This window comes from Solea senegalensis, linkage group LG2 (genome assembly GCF_019176455.1).
Source record: "Solea senegalensis isolate Sse05_10M linkage group LG2, IFAPA_SoseM_1, whole genome shotgun sequence".
Lineage (NCBI taxonomy): Eukaryota > Metazoa > Chordata > Actinopteri > Pleuronectiformes > Soleidae > Solea > Solea senegalensis.
The window spans coordinates 5,948,918-5,963,833 of NC_058022.1; positions in this window are offsets into that span (position 1 = coordinate 5,948,918).

Sequence of the window (14,916 nt, forward strand, 5' to 3'; positions counted from 1 at the left end):
TAATAACTGTGTGAACTTTTCAGTGTCAGCACTCATACGCAGTGCGTGCACCGTTGCTGAATGACTCCAGGGAAACTTAACCACTCAAAATTGCTTCATTACTTGAAACCATAAAAAAGTCTAAATTCTTAAGTTTTACTGTCACTACAATGGAGCATAACAGTCCCTGACATATGATGTAACTACGGACTAACACTCATATGTCATATGATGGAGTGTGTGTGTCTGTCATGGAGGTTCGAGCAGGAAACAGGAAACTCTGTGCCCATTACATGACTGAGATATTTCCTCATCTTTCTGACCGACCCACGGATGCATGTTAGGGTTTCCAGTTCCACAGCAGCTCAGGTGTGACGTGAGTGCAGCAAGTATAATGTGCTATAGCTTGGTCTGGCGACTATGAAGTAACGTCTCTCAGGGTCATCAATCCTCACCTTGCCCGATCTGCCTCTTGCACACGGTTTGTGGGATGGAAAATAGTTTGCAGAAAAGCTTCTGACAGTAACTTTTTATGTTGTTCCTGGACCGTACTGACTGAACAACGGCGAATTCTGCGGCTCAGATTTATGAGATTAGCCGCGTGACGAATGAAATGAAAGTCTCTGAAAGCCACGCCTAAAGAAACAAGTTGTTGGTTGAAAAACACTCATTAAATAATTTCTGGTATAAAAGTGAAGCCCATTATGAGGCCTGAGACAATATTATGATTTAGCTTGAAAGGGACTTTTTGGAGTCATGTCAGTGAGGATGTCGGGTTGCCAGGCTGTTTCCCCTGAGCACACACGTGTGAGGGCGCTGTTAAATTGTCATTTAATAGGTGGAGACAAAGCAAAAAAGCATATATCCTAAAATGTTAAAATATGTTGAAATATGCCTTTCAACACACAAAGATAGTGTGTATTCTTTTAGGGTTCTGATTACTTTTTTTTTTTTCTACTGAGCCCTGGAGGTGAAATAGACGGAAAAATTTTTTAAAGCAAGCACAACAAGCAAGCTTGTATGTGCGAGATAGTAAGTCACACACGCACTTTACTAAGTCGTATGCGCAAGATAATAAATTGCAAGCGCGCTTTACTAAGACGTATATACGAGATAATAAGTTGCATGCGCGCTTGACTAAGTCGCACACGCAAGATAATAAGTTGCATGCGCGCTTGACTAAGTCGCACACGCAAGATAATAAGTTGCATGCGCGCTTGACTAAGTCGTATACACAAGATAATAAGTCACACGCGTGCTTTACTAAGTTGTATACACAAGATAATAGGTTGCACGCGGCTACTAAGTCGCAGCGCGCAAGATAATAAATTGCCAGCTTTACTAAGTCGTATATACACAAGATAATAAGTCACCGCTTTTACTAAGTCGTATACGAGATAATAAGTTTCATTTACTAAGTGGATAATAAGTCGCATGCACGCTGACTAAGTACATGCAAGATAATAAATTGCATGCGCTTTACTAAGTTGCATGCGCGCTTACTAAGTCGTATACACGAGATAATAAGTTTCACGCGCGCTTTACTAAGTCGTATACACGAGATAATAAGTCGCATGCACGCTTGACTAAGTTGCACATGCAAGATAATAAATTGCATGCGCGCTTTACTAAGTTGCATGCGCGCTTTACTAAGTTGCATGCGCAAGATAATAAGTTTCACGCACGCTTTACTAAGTCGCATACACGAGATAAGAAGTTGCATGCGTGCTTTACTAAGTCGTATACACAAGATAATAATTCATGCGCACGCTTAACTAAGTCGTATACACGAGATAAGAAGTCGCATGCATGCTTTACTAAGTCGTATACACAAGATAATAATTCGCATGCGCGCTTTACTGAGTCGTATACACAAGATAATAAGTTGCATGCGTGTTTTTCTAAGTCGCATGCACGCTTTACTAAGTCGCATGCGCAAGATAATAAGTTGCACGCAGCGTGCCAGCGTCACACGTGCTTTGCTAAATCGCGCGCGCAACTTTGTAAAGCTCGCATGCAACATATTATCACACTTTAAAAAATGTTGTCTATGTCATGAATATTTAAATTAAATAAATAAATTTAATTTTACACAATTCACCTCTGACACGCCCCCCTGGCAGGAAACAACGCTGTTCCCATCCTTATAGACATATATACTAGACACATAAATCAGGCAATATGTCAGAAAGTCTAGTTCGCCGGCTGTTTTCATCATAAATGTGAAGATGGTGGACAGTTGTTATGTCCCGGGATGCCAAAACTGTCACAGACAGGCTAACGGGAGAGCATTTTACTGGATCCCCACAGATCTAGAGAGACGGTTGATGTGAATCACTGCTGCGAAACACGCTCACATCGAGCAGAGGAAGATGGGAGCGATGGGAACAAACACTGTTTGTCACTAAGCCAGATCGCGTCCACTTGTTTCCCTCCAGACTCCTGTAAACTTTCAGTGACTCCCCGGAGTAAGATGAAGGGAAGTTAATCAGGAAGTTGACGTTGTCAGGATACCGCGGGTCCGGAATAATGTCCTCGCCGGCTGTTTCTAAACCTCGTAAAAAGCACGCCAGGGGCATTATAAGGATCAGATATATTCAGTCTGTCAAATTTTTACGATATATTGGTCAATCTCCGTGCGTTTAAAGTGCACAGTGAACTCCACAGAGTCAACCATGGAGTACCGTTCACGTTTGTTTGCAAAAAGTATTAATTTGGGTGCAATAAGCAACCACACCCCTAAATGCCACCAAACAGGGAGATTGTGCGTTGCAGATCAGACAAGATATGTCTGCAATTAGCCTTTGAATGTGTTTACAAGTGAATTATGTCCACATCTGTGGCGAATGTAAAGTTTCCAGTCTGTTATTGTCCCATGTGAAAATATTTCCAATGACTAAACAGCATGTGCATTTACCTGACTGTCAAACTGTGAATCTGCCTGAACTACTTCATTTGCTTTTACACTTTCACGCCCTCGATTAAAAGAAATGGAACCGTTTTCCTGTGACCACTCCTCGACATTTCTCCGCTCACAAATGCCTTATGATTTTAGGACGCGTGGAGTAAGTGCTCTAAACGTCCTGATGGTGCTGTGCTGAGAGACGTTTTAACAGGGATCCTGAAAGATCCATCTTTCAAAGAATCAATTATTCAAGACAAATGGAATACCACAGAGAGGTGGTCACATTTTCCGCCGTCAATCAGCCTCCTCAGTCTGGATATGGATGTAAAGAGTTAAAATGAAAATATTCGGTTTGCCCAGCAGACATCAGGCTAAACTTCAAGCAAAAAAACAGCTGCAGAAGATGGTTGGTGTGCTCAAACCTGTAAGAATAAACTCATGTAGAAGTGAATATACAGTACAGGGACATTCAGCTAACCGAGCACACACAAACAAAATAAAAACTTTAAATTGCTTTCAGTTATTGCTCATTTCAGTTTTGAAAACAGTTTATCATCTCTAACAGCAAATAGCCCTGCAGCAAGAGATGCAGTATGACACTCCAGTCAAACAGTAGCCATGCAAGAGATTGTTGTTATGTAAACAATGGATATAACAGAGTACACATTTGGTTGAGCTTATGACACATGATTTAGAAAAAGGTAAATGGTATCAAACTCATTTACTGAAGGTATATTTCATTGTTTGTTATTGAAGATACACCGTTTTTCTGTGCGTGTTTACTGTCCTGATGAGGAATAGAAATAAAAAAAAAAGGAAAAACAAGCTGTTGTGTTCAGTGTATTTCTGACCCTACAGGCTTGTTGACATTGAGGCCCCTTGGTTCAAGTGATTCCTGGGGGGCTGTATGTGGAGCATATCCTCAGAATGGGAACAGCCAGGCTCAGTCTGGGAAAGGAAGCAGACACACTGTTGCACAATCCAATTATGTCAGAGTTGCACCAATGAGAAAGTGGACCAGATAACCACAGAAGCTTTTAATGACCATGCAGTTGTGCATGTGTTATTTGGCTGACACACAACCACTGGATCCTCTGAAGGAGTTAACCAGGAATTGGAAACGAAAAGCAACAGTGACAAAGACAAAGGTATGTATTTGTGGAGCATTTTCTTTTCAGTTTTATGATTGTGTTCCTGCAATGTGTAGTTAGTGAATATTTCAAGTAGTGTTTATGATGTGAAATTTGATACACTTGGCACATTCAGGATGTTTGCTTCATATAGGACTGACACTGCAAGGCTACATGATAAAGAAAAGGAGGAAAAATTCCTAATCTAATTGCAGTCCCAGGAAACATCTGTTTTCAGGGTCGAGTTCACATGAGATAAGTACATTAATTTGAGATAATCAAACAAGGAAGTAGGTAGCTGTCAAATTAGTTTTATAACAGAAGTTATTTTAACATTTTTACTCTGGACTCTGGAAGGAGCAGAGCTTGTCTGGGTGAATACGTTTGTTCAGTAAAAAGTTTAGTATGTCAAACAAATAAGTCATAGTTTGGTATGTCATCCAAAACGGGACAAAAAAGTTCAACTTTAGCATGTCGTCTAAAATTTGACAAAAAACTCATACTTTAATGTCGTCAAATATTTGACAAAAAAAGTCATACTTTAGTATGTCGTCCAAAGTTTGACAAAAAAGTCATACTTTAGAATGTCGTCCAAAGTTTGACAAAAAAGTCATACTTTAGAATGTCGTCCAAAATTTGACAAAAAACAAATCCCGCACAATGAGGTCTCATTTTAAAACCTAACGTGGCATCATATTATTTAATTTCCTCCAACTTCCTCCAAACCTTTCTTTTCCATATTAAAAAGTACCTTTTGTTCATATACTGTCGTCACCTACTGGCAACAGGAAGTACACCTTTCGTTACAAACGTTGTTTCCTCTATACGGTCTACATTTGCTCTTCCCTCACATAACAAATTATTGGTGGCCTCAATTGACATGCATAAGGGTTACAGGGCCTGGGTCAGTGCTGCTTTCAGCCCTCGTGTTAAAACTTGATATTCCATTTGCTTTTTATGGCACAGCAACATGAGCCAATTCCTATTTAAACATTTAAATATACACACGCTAAAACCAGACGTCAAATGTTGTGTATTTTAAAATCATTCACTCATCATCAGTGACAAATCAGCAGTCTTTATTACGTCACATACACTCAAAAGCATCACCCAGGGTGGCCTAACTGTACGAAACCAGAGATAAAAAGAGGATATATCTAAATCTGTTGACAAAATTCCTATCATCTCAAGTTATATATACATGTACACTGTATATAACGTATATGCCCAGCCCTGTATCTTAAACAGAAATACAGGAGGAGGATATTTTTAGCTATGGTGTGAACACATGAACTCCCAGTCTGTGTAAATGATATAAACGTATGACACGCCAGTGACACTCAGGCGACGGTTTCAGGCGCGTGCAACACGTGCAGCGGCACCGGGTCCAAGAGTGTGACTTAATTAGAGATTCCTTTGCTGGGTGCACAGGGTGAGGCACACCCGCTCTCATTAACACAGGATCAGGACGGGAACGTGGAACATGTGCCATTTTTTCTTTTTGTTAAAAGGAGGGCTATCAAATTTCCACTCCTGTTGTACTACTAATAACAGCATGACAAACATTCTCTGCAGAACAGTGGCCTATTATTCTCCATGGTTTTTTTTTTAGAATCTCCATTCAAAAACCCAACAACAACCGATGACGTAAATAAATGTGTAATTCTCTCCATGCACTTCTATGTTTCCTGGACACTTTGTGGTTGCATTTCAAAAAGTCCGCTACGTTTTCCCCTCACGAGCGACAGTGAAACCACATTCCACTGCAAATACCTATGAAATTCCTCCACAACAAGTGCAAGAGTGCAAACCTATGCCTTTAAAAAGCAGTCAGGGTGAACTAGCAACACTGATCTGCCTCAGCTTGTTACAAGCACTGGTGCAAACCAGAGAGAGAGAGAGAGAGAGCAAAAAAAAAAAAAGGGCTCTTTCTTCCTATGTGTATTCAGAGTAAATGCAGCATGTCAAAGGGGGGGATTTATTAGGTCCCAAAAGAAAAACATTCTCTCGATGATGAAAACATGATTGGGCGACCTGGGTAGCCCAGCCTAACTTCTGATCCACTGTCACAGCAATTACCCTTGGAGCCCTGTGGCATCCGACCTCGGAGAAAAAAGAGCCCGGGGGGAAATAGAGGAGCCACAAATATCAACAAAAGGCACATTTGGAAGGCAAAGAGGATGCGACCTGGGAGAGCTGAGCTGCCTGTCCATCACTCGGAAGTGCCGTGAAAGGCTACAAAGGCCCCCAGAGTGAGACTTTGTGGGATTTTGACGTTGCCAAGAGTGAATGTAACATCGCCTTGCCAAGTGTCAGGGGAAGAGACAAGAAACCCGTCCCCTCACACGTTGAGAAATATCAACAAAACTGCAGCATAAAGGATCACTTTCACGGGCACACAAAGACATACAGGCTGGACGGTATATGACTAAACTCCACAAGGTCTGAGGCGGAGGTGGAAGTTAGGCCTCTGCTTTACATTCCAAGAAAATGGGGGCAAGCATCCGTGACTCTGGGGAGAAAATACAGTTGCCCTCTTCCTTAATCTATCATTCTGACTGACATTCTATCCACCGAGCATTGCCAAGCGAATTACAGACACTTAAAGAAGCTCAATGGACGCCTTTTGTGTCCTACTATCTACTTGGTTCGGAGGCTTTGTGTCCGATGCCACGCATCACTGCATCATTAATTCCTTGAAAAGCTGTTTGGAAAAGAAATATCCGCTCATCTGACTCACACATCCTTTGACCACGAGGCACTAAAAAGCAAAGGCGTTACCTTCCAGGCTGAATACAAAGGTCCAAATATTACACAACCCCAAACAAGCTGCTGGTGCAGGCTGAAGAATTTCTCCTCAAAGTGCAAATCTCAAAGGACAAAGGACATAAACAACTTTTCCAGCGCATAATTATTCATCTTTTTATACCTGTCAGAGGTCGGAACTAGTCACAGTGCCGACACCCACATGACATCATGAGAGTGGGAAGCGAGGAGGAAATACTTTCAAAAAATGACATTTCTGCTTCATCCAGTTGTTTTTTTTTATAGAGTTTAAAGATTGTTTTAAAGAAAATGTTGCACAGTAATTGCGATTAACAAATGCTTGCTATGAAATAATTATGTTATAGTTGTACTAGGCCTTCCCTCTCTGTTGGCAACTGTCTTTTATTTTGAAATATTGATCAATCGAGACATTCCTACTGGCACCATGACAGAAAGTTTCTTTCCATCATTGCTTCTCAGTAAGTAACACCAGTCTGAACAGTTATTGGCCTGTAAATCACAATGGCTGTATTTTAATTCTCCTCTCTTAAATGCAAAGTAAAACATGTTGGAAACAATTTATAATCGAGCCTTATTAACTTAATCACCACACTGCATCACACATTTTTGGGTTGTGGCAGGGAAGCAGGAGTACCTGGAGGAAACCCACACAGACACCTGGGAGAACACGCAAACTCTCGGTCGAACTTGAACCTCAAACCCCCGTTTAAATTCCAAACATACAGCCTAGAGAGCCCATCACACCGTAGGAAGTAATTACCACATGGGTCAGTAGATGGCACCGAGTTTTACATCAGCTCTGAATCCCTGAGATAAGTGATGTGTTGTTCTCAGAACTGGGGTTAACTTCTTAACATAAAGTGTGGCTGTGGAAAAAACGGAGGACACAAGCAATGTCAGGGAAATATGAGCGGGAAATATCCAAATAGGAATTGAAGGAATAAAAACACGTCACATAATACTCGTTCAAACTTGTTTTTTCATTAAAAGGACAGCCCTATTGTCTAGAAACCTTGTCTGGAATTATGCTAATAAAGCATGATATTTTCAGTGCTATTTAAAGGAATACTTACATTTAGCTTTGTATCACTAGAACAGGGGTAGTAGTTTTGAAAAAGTGTGCTTCCCAACCTCAGTGTCCCCTGAGTCGAGAAATATCTTCATTCTTTTCTCTGTTACGTGCCCACCAGTGACACTTGATCCTGTTAGCGTAACTGTTAGCAAAGATGGCGGACATGGTTTACATTCTGGGAGTGGGTCTAAAAAGTGCGGAATTAGCGTTGCAGTATCAAGCCTCTGACTATTTAGACTCACTCGTAGGGGAACGTGACCTCATTCCTAGAATGTAAACAGTGTCCACCATCTTTGCTAACAGCTATGCTAACAGGACCAAGTGTCAGTGGTGGGCACGTAACAAAAAAAGACGATATTTCTTGACTCAGGGGAAACTGAGGTTGGGAAGTACAATTTTTCAAAAATACTACCCATATTCTAGTAATCCTTTAAATAGCAGTGGGAAATGTTGACCACATGAAGATAAACTGTAAAATGAATGATGGGTCTATGAGCCGTGTGTCCGCCCCGAGGTTAAATTCCTGTGTGCATTAAAAGGTAAGATGACAGGGGTTAACTTTGCTGAGGAATCACAATCCTCTCCTGGGTCAAGCACACACTGGGCACCTTTCCACCGCCGATCACACAGAGAGGGTCTTGTTCTGTGGCCCATGTGCGGGTCAGTGCCGGCAGGTAGGGTAATGATAGGCCCCCAGAGACACAGCACAGAGGACGCACTGTTTTCCACGCCGCTAAAGCATCCATCGGAATGCAATAAGGGGCGGCAGGTAACTCTCAGTTCACCACATACCTTTATCAAACATCTCCCAAAACTCAGAAAAGCCCCCGTCTGCCATCTGACACTTTGGTGGGAATTCAGAGGCGAGGGAGATGGAGAGCTGAACTTGACAGGGATTAAACTGAGGTGAGGGTTTTGTTTCTTAAGGTGGTAAATTCAGCTGCTGCACTGATGTCGGGAGTTTGCTCCGCTCTCACCTTGAAACCCATTGAGGGCGAGCACAGGGGCTTTCATGGTAACCGCAAAAATTAAATACCGAGGCCTTTTCGTTTAATTCCTTTAGACCATGGTTCATTTTTGTGTTTTACAAGATGTTCCACACTTATAAATAAACAATAAACAAAGCAAATGTGTACACAGTTGGGACTGTGATAAACAAACGGCACCTTATTTAAAATCAAACTATCCACCAGATATCCTTAAGTATGTCCTACAGAGGCCGATAATTTGGCATGCGTACTTCTCATGACCGTAACTCCTAAACCGTGTGTGATATCCAGAAGATTCAAAAACTATAGACTGGCGATCTGTCCAGGGTGTGAACCCGCCTTTTGTCAGCTGAGATTGGCACAGCACCCCTGCCCGCTAGCATCATGTGGAGGATAAAGTGGTAGAAGATGGATGGATGGATACCAGAAAGCAGAGAAACAGTCATTACGGTAGAACCTCAGGACTTCAGCGGAACGACCACCAGCTTCTCAGTACCATAGTTCCTTAACGGTTGAATAACTGCCGGATATCGAAAGTGAACGTTATCTTGGAAAAAGGGGCAGAAGCACTCACTCATTGAACATTATTTCTGACAATTCCACAGCCATAGAATCAAAATAAAGACTATCTACTCTGGTCAGGAGGGGGCCAAAGGAGGCCAAAGCTCAAAATTGTATCTCGATATTAAATCTTTTTAAAATGAAAGTGTTGTAATATATCGTTCATAATAAAAAATTTGATTTGTGATGCAATCTAAACAAAAACATCATACAAAAATAACTCATTATAACTGGACATTAAGTGGCAGACGACCTCTGGGTTAAATGGTAATATTTACTCTCATCTTTCTTTCAGTATTGGCTGAGCCCAAGTATAGTAGTTTCATTTTATTTCCATCATAAATCACTTGCTGAGTCTCAAAGGGCTTAACGTGCGTCAAAATTCCCCTGAGGGTTATTTTGCAGTTCATTCAAAATTTCGTTGATGCAAAACTCTTTAGAATGAAACACCCAGTTTTTTGTGAATGACGGCAGTTTGCAAGCTGCGTCTGTGCATCTTTGTCATTAAAAGACATTCTCTGTGTTGCCTTCTTCTCACATCCTGCTCTTATACAACAACCTCTCCATGCAAAGCACACAGGCACACATTCTTTGTGCAGCCCATTCATGACCCCCCCGGTTCAAAGTCTATAGGTTGCGTACTTTGCTTTTTACATGAGGGTTCTACTTTCTGCTCGATTGCTATCGCTCTTCAAAAGTTCTTTGCCGTGGGCCTCCCTGAGTGCTGCTGCTGACACACTGTCGTCTTCATCTGGATCAAAAGCCACAAGCATCACTGCAACACACAGGGAGCAACAATCTGCACCCGAACGCACCTCTGACACAAACACTAGCATGATTTTAGTGCTGCGACTAAGGATTATTTTCATAATTCTCAAATGTCTTGTTTTGTCCACAAATGTATTACATTTTTAGTGATTAGTGAAAGAAACCAGAAAATATTCACATTTTTCACAGTTTCAGACCAATTAATTTTGATTAAATTACTAATTTAGTAATTGATTCATTGAGTAAAAAACAAACAATTTTATCATGAAGTGCAATAAAAAGTGATTTAAAATTGCTCACCAACATACAGTCCTTGTGACAGAAGCATCATTCCAGTGCCTCGTTACAATGATCTTGTAAAGGTTCAGTGTTTGGCAGAAATTGAAAATAAACATGATTATTTATAAGTATACAATCACCTGATGGTCTGAATTGTTATTTCCTCAAAATCAGCCTTTTGTATGAAAGTTGTTAAATTTGACACACTGTACCTTTGAGAATATTTTTTCCATTGAATAATTGATTTAAATCATTATTTAAATCAATTTAAGATGAAAAAAATAAGGTTTTTTCTTAACTAAAAGTGTGTTTTAGAGCTGCTATAAGTGTTTATAGCAAATTGCACTAATACAATTAATTCTACACACTGTTTATTCATAATAAAATGGTGAAAAATATCACATTTGGAAATTCAAATTCTAGTAAAAAAGAAAATACAGAACAGAACAGTCATAAAAGACTCCAACTCTACAGCTTCTACTACAAAAAGGTTCCACTAAATTAAACGTGAATGCTGATTGTTTACACTCGGCATGACTGATGACATTTGGCTGCTTCAGTGGAGCGACTATTTTCAACACTTCAGCACCGCGTCATTATTTCAACCACAGCTCTCTCCTGGCAGAGTTGAGACATTGGTTTCCCACAGCTCAGCATGTGCCCCACAGCTCGACATGCCAGCTGTTTGTCTGTGCCACAGGAGAGCTCAGAATATCCAGGGAAAGCCTTCCACTCCACAAAGCACTCAACGTGTCTTAGTCCACAGCGGGAACTGCACCGTTTAGTTCGCTGGGGCGGCCAATTATGGATTTGTCCAGTGTTTAAACCAATGTCTACGCATGGGACTACTACACGTGGCATCAATTAGAGATTATATCACTCAGTAGTTCTATCATCAACTGAAGACTCTTAGAACTTAATGCCTGCAAGTGCATGAGGACGAGTTTGCAAGTAAACAAACTCAATGCCCAACTTTAAAAAGTTAAAAATCACTTATATGTCTTATAAGGCAATTCATCCCAGTCTTTTAAACCCATCAAGTATTCAACCGAGCCATGTATGTGTATATTATGTGGAAGTAATACAGTATTAGTAGTGTTTATTCTTTGCAAACAGAACATAAACTGGGTACAGGAGCAGTGGACAGGTTGGCTGTTGGATATCACCCAGTGGTCTCAAACTTGCGGCTACCTGATCAATTTCATGTGGCTCGCCACTTAATATGAACTTATGAGTCATTATATCTGTATGTTTTTTATTACTATAAATTTGCATCATAAATATGTTTATATTGTGAACTTTTTTATCATTCCATGTGAAAAAAAACACACTTCTATTGAGAAATTATGTGAAACATAAGTCTTTTTCTCAAAAATTTGGCCTTTTTTTACTTCAAAAATCCTGAAAACATGCATTCATCTCCAACATTTAGCAAAGGAAATGTCTAAATCTCAATATTTAACAGAGGAATCTGGTGTATTTAGCGACAGCACTGCCGAAAGCCGGCGATCGTGAGCCGAATCCGAACCCGATCGGCCGTACTTCGGTTCAGTGAGTCCAGTCAAGCAGGAAGAACAGAACTAATCTGTTTAATTAACTGATTCTAATGATTCAGTTACACCGAAAACGTCACTAGTTTATGTGACGACTCCGCCCATGTTGAGGCGCTACTTTAGTAATGGAAATCAACCCAAAAGCACCAAAACCGACTACTCTCAAATAAATAATCGACAGATTATTCACTGGTTAGCTGCAGCCCTACAGCATACTAACACTGCAGCTTTAACTCTGGTGTGACTTGTATAATCACACCATGGGAAAACTAATGTCAAACATCATGAGTCTGTGGGGTTAAACAATGACAGTTTGGGGTCAGACAGAGCCACAGAGACAAAGAGGTCAGGTCACAGGTCAGTCATCACATTCCACTCTGATTAGAAAGTAAAAGCCTCCGGCTGCAGCACCAAAATCATATTTCCCAAAGTAAGTTGTGCAGTAATCACATATGTAATCTCTCATCATCAACAGCAGAGCAGAGCAGAGGGAGGGGAAGAGGAAATTATTTCAATGACATCACTGCAGGTAGAACCACAAACCTTTTTTGATCCTGTGCTTTTGACAAGCACATGCATGCGTGACTGAACTTGGACTTTTCAGAGTCGCCTCCGGCAGTCATTATGGTGAATGGTTTACCTCATTCACTCACTTTATACCTGCACTGAGGCTTCTGTACAAAGTGTTTCTGAGCACCTATATTATGTCTTTATTCTGCCTCTATTGTGATGAAATGAATGAAAGTGGGTTGACTTATTATAGGACTTTCCCTTGATTGAAAACAATGAGTGAGTGAGTCAAGTGGAAGCAAAGGTCGAAATAATCTTATCTGAGCTGTAGAGAAAGTTGGTTTGAGTTATGAACCCGTGCAACGAATATAAACAAACATGAGGTCAGTGAAAACAACATGAGCTTTGACCTTCTTACCTTCTTCTTCTTCTTCTTCTCCTCCTCCTCATGCTGGAACACTGGCATCTGCAGAAAGTCCTCCTCACAGCAGATGAAGCTCACCGTGCATCCCATCCGAGCCACTAGACCAGCAGAGCGCACACACGGCCAGACCCATCCAACAAACCAACACAGTCCCTCTGTGTCTCTCTGTGTCCCTCTGTGTCTCTCCAGGTGACTTTGTAAACAGTCAAACGTGCTACAAGTAACGCGCGCCGTGGATCTGTGGCATCACTGTGGGTGAACTCTCTCTCTCTCTATCTCTCTCACTCTCTTTTTCTCTCTCGAGGAGACTCCCAGTCTCACACACACACACACACTTGCCTGTCAACACGCGCTGTCTGACGAGCGCCACTGCCACACACACATATTAACTCCGCGTTTCCGTCACGTGTGTTTGTGATTGATGTTTGAATCCGTCTGTCTGTCTGTCTGTCCGTCACGGTGACGCGGAACCCAGGTGTGTGTTTTTGTTTTTTTTACCCAAAGTCTGAGGGACTTCACTCATGCAACTCTGTCTCCACCTGCTGGCTGATCCATGACGTAGCAGCCATGAGTCACATTACGTTGAGCTGTCATGTGATATAATTAGGGCTGCAACTATTCGATTAATTTGAAGACTGAATTTTCTTTAATATTTTTCAGCTTCTTAAATGTGAATATGTTCTGGTTTCTTATTAATTGATTAATTAATTATTTTTGGTTTGTGTCGACAAAACAAGACATTGTCCATTGATTGGATGAAACAAGGAGTTGATTAATCGATAAAATAACCAATAGGTGAATCGATTATGAAAATAATCGTTTGTTCCAGCCCTGAATAAAATATAATATAACATAGCATAGATAGATAGATAGATAGATAGATAGATAGATAGAATGCTGAATCCAATAGAAGAAAAAACATATCTGAGAATCTTGAAAACATTGATGATTAGTCTCTTTTTTAGATTAATAATATAGATTTTAACATGTCTCAACCCTCAAATCACTTCCTCAGATGTCTTATTTTGTCCACGAATTAAATATATTCAGTTTACTGTCTTAGTAGAGTAAATGCATTATTACATTTAAAACAGTGAAATCCCCGAGAACTATGAGATAGTAGCTCGGAACGAGACAGTAGGGAACTGGTGGTCCTGCTGCTCAGGATTGTGTGAGCAAAAAGCACAAGAGCCAAAGCATTTTTAGATTCTGGAGCCACATATTATTTCAGCTGGAGCCGACTCATACTCACTTTGCATGTTTTAACTCTGATTTCTGTCACATTTAAACTTTCACTCTGGAGCAAATGTGTTTCACAATTATTATCAACTGATTTCTTTGTCTTTTATTCTTCTATACTTGTATTATCTCATTATTCTATTTTTTTAGTCTTCAAATAAAGACTCCTCTTAAAAAACAAGAGTCCTAAATCTTCAAATATAATTACAATAAGTCATTTGTGCACACACGCCTATTAGTGATAGTGAATTTGACTCACTTGGCATTTAACCCATCCTAATTACACACCAGGATTGAACACAGACAACCAAGCCACAGTGGCGACCTTCCAGTTGTTAGCACAATTCCTCTCCTCTTGGCCATGGGCTGCCCTTAAAAAATCTCTTCATATTCATTAGTACACGCTCTCATATCGCATCATTTGATATGATATGATAAACTGATAAGAAATTAAGCATAAGAGGGTCAGGTGTTGATCACACACACACACACAGAGGGAGAGAGAGACTGGATCATGATGAAGTCTAATCTAAAGGGAAACAGCTTGAAGCCGACAGGGGTTGACTCGGCAGAAGAGAGACCAACCTACAGGGAGTAAACCACAGCAGCTGGAAGAAGAAACAACACAACAGCAGCTCACACTCACTCACACTGGCTGTCCAACAGTACCACACATGCTGGATCCTTCTAAATTGATGCATTGGAGTCATGTGTGTATTG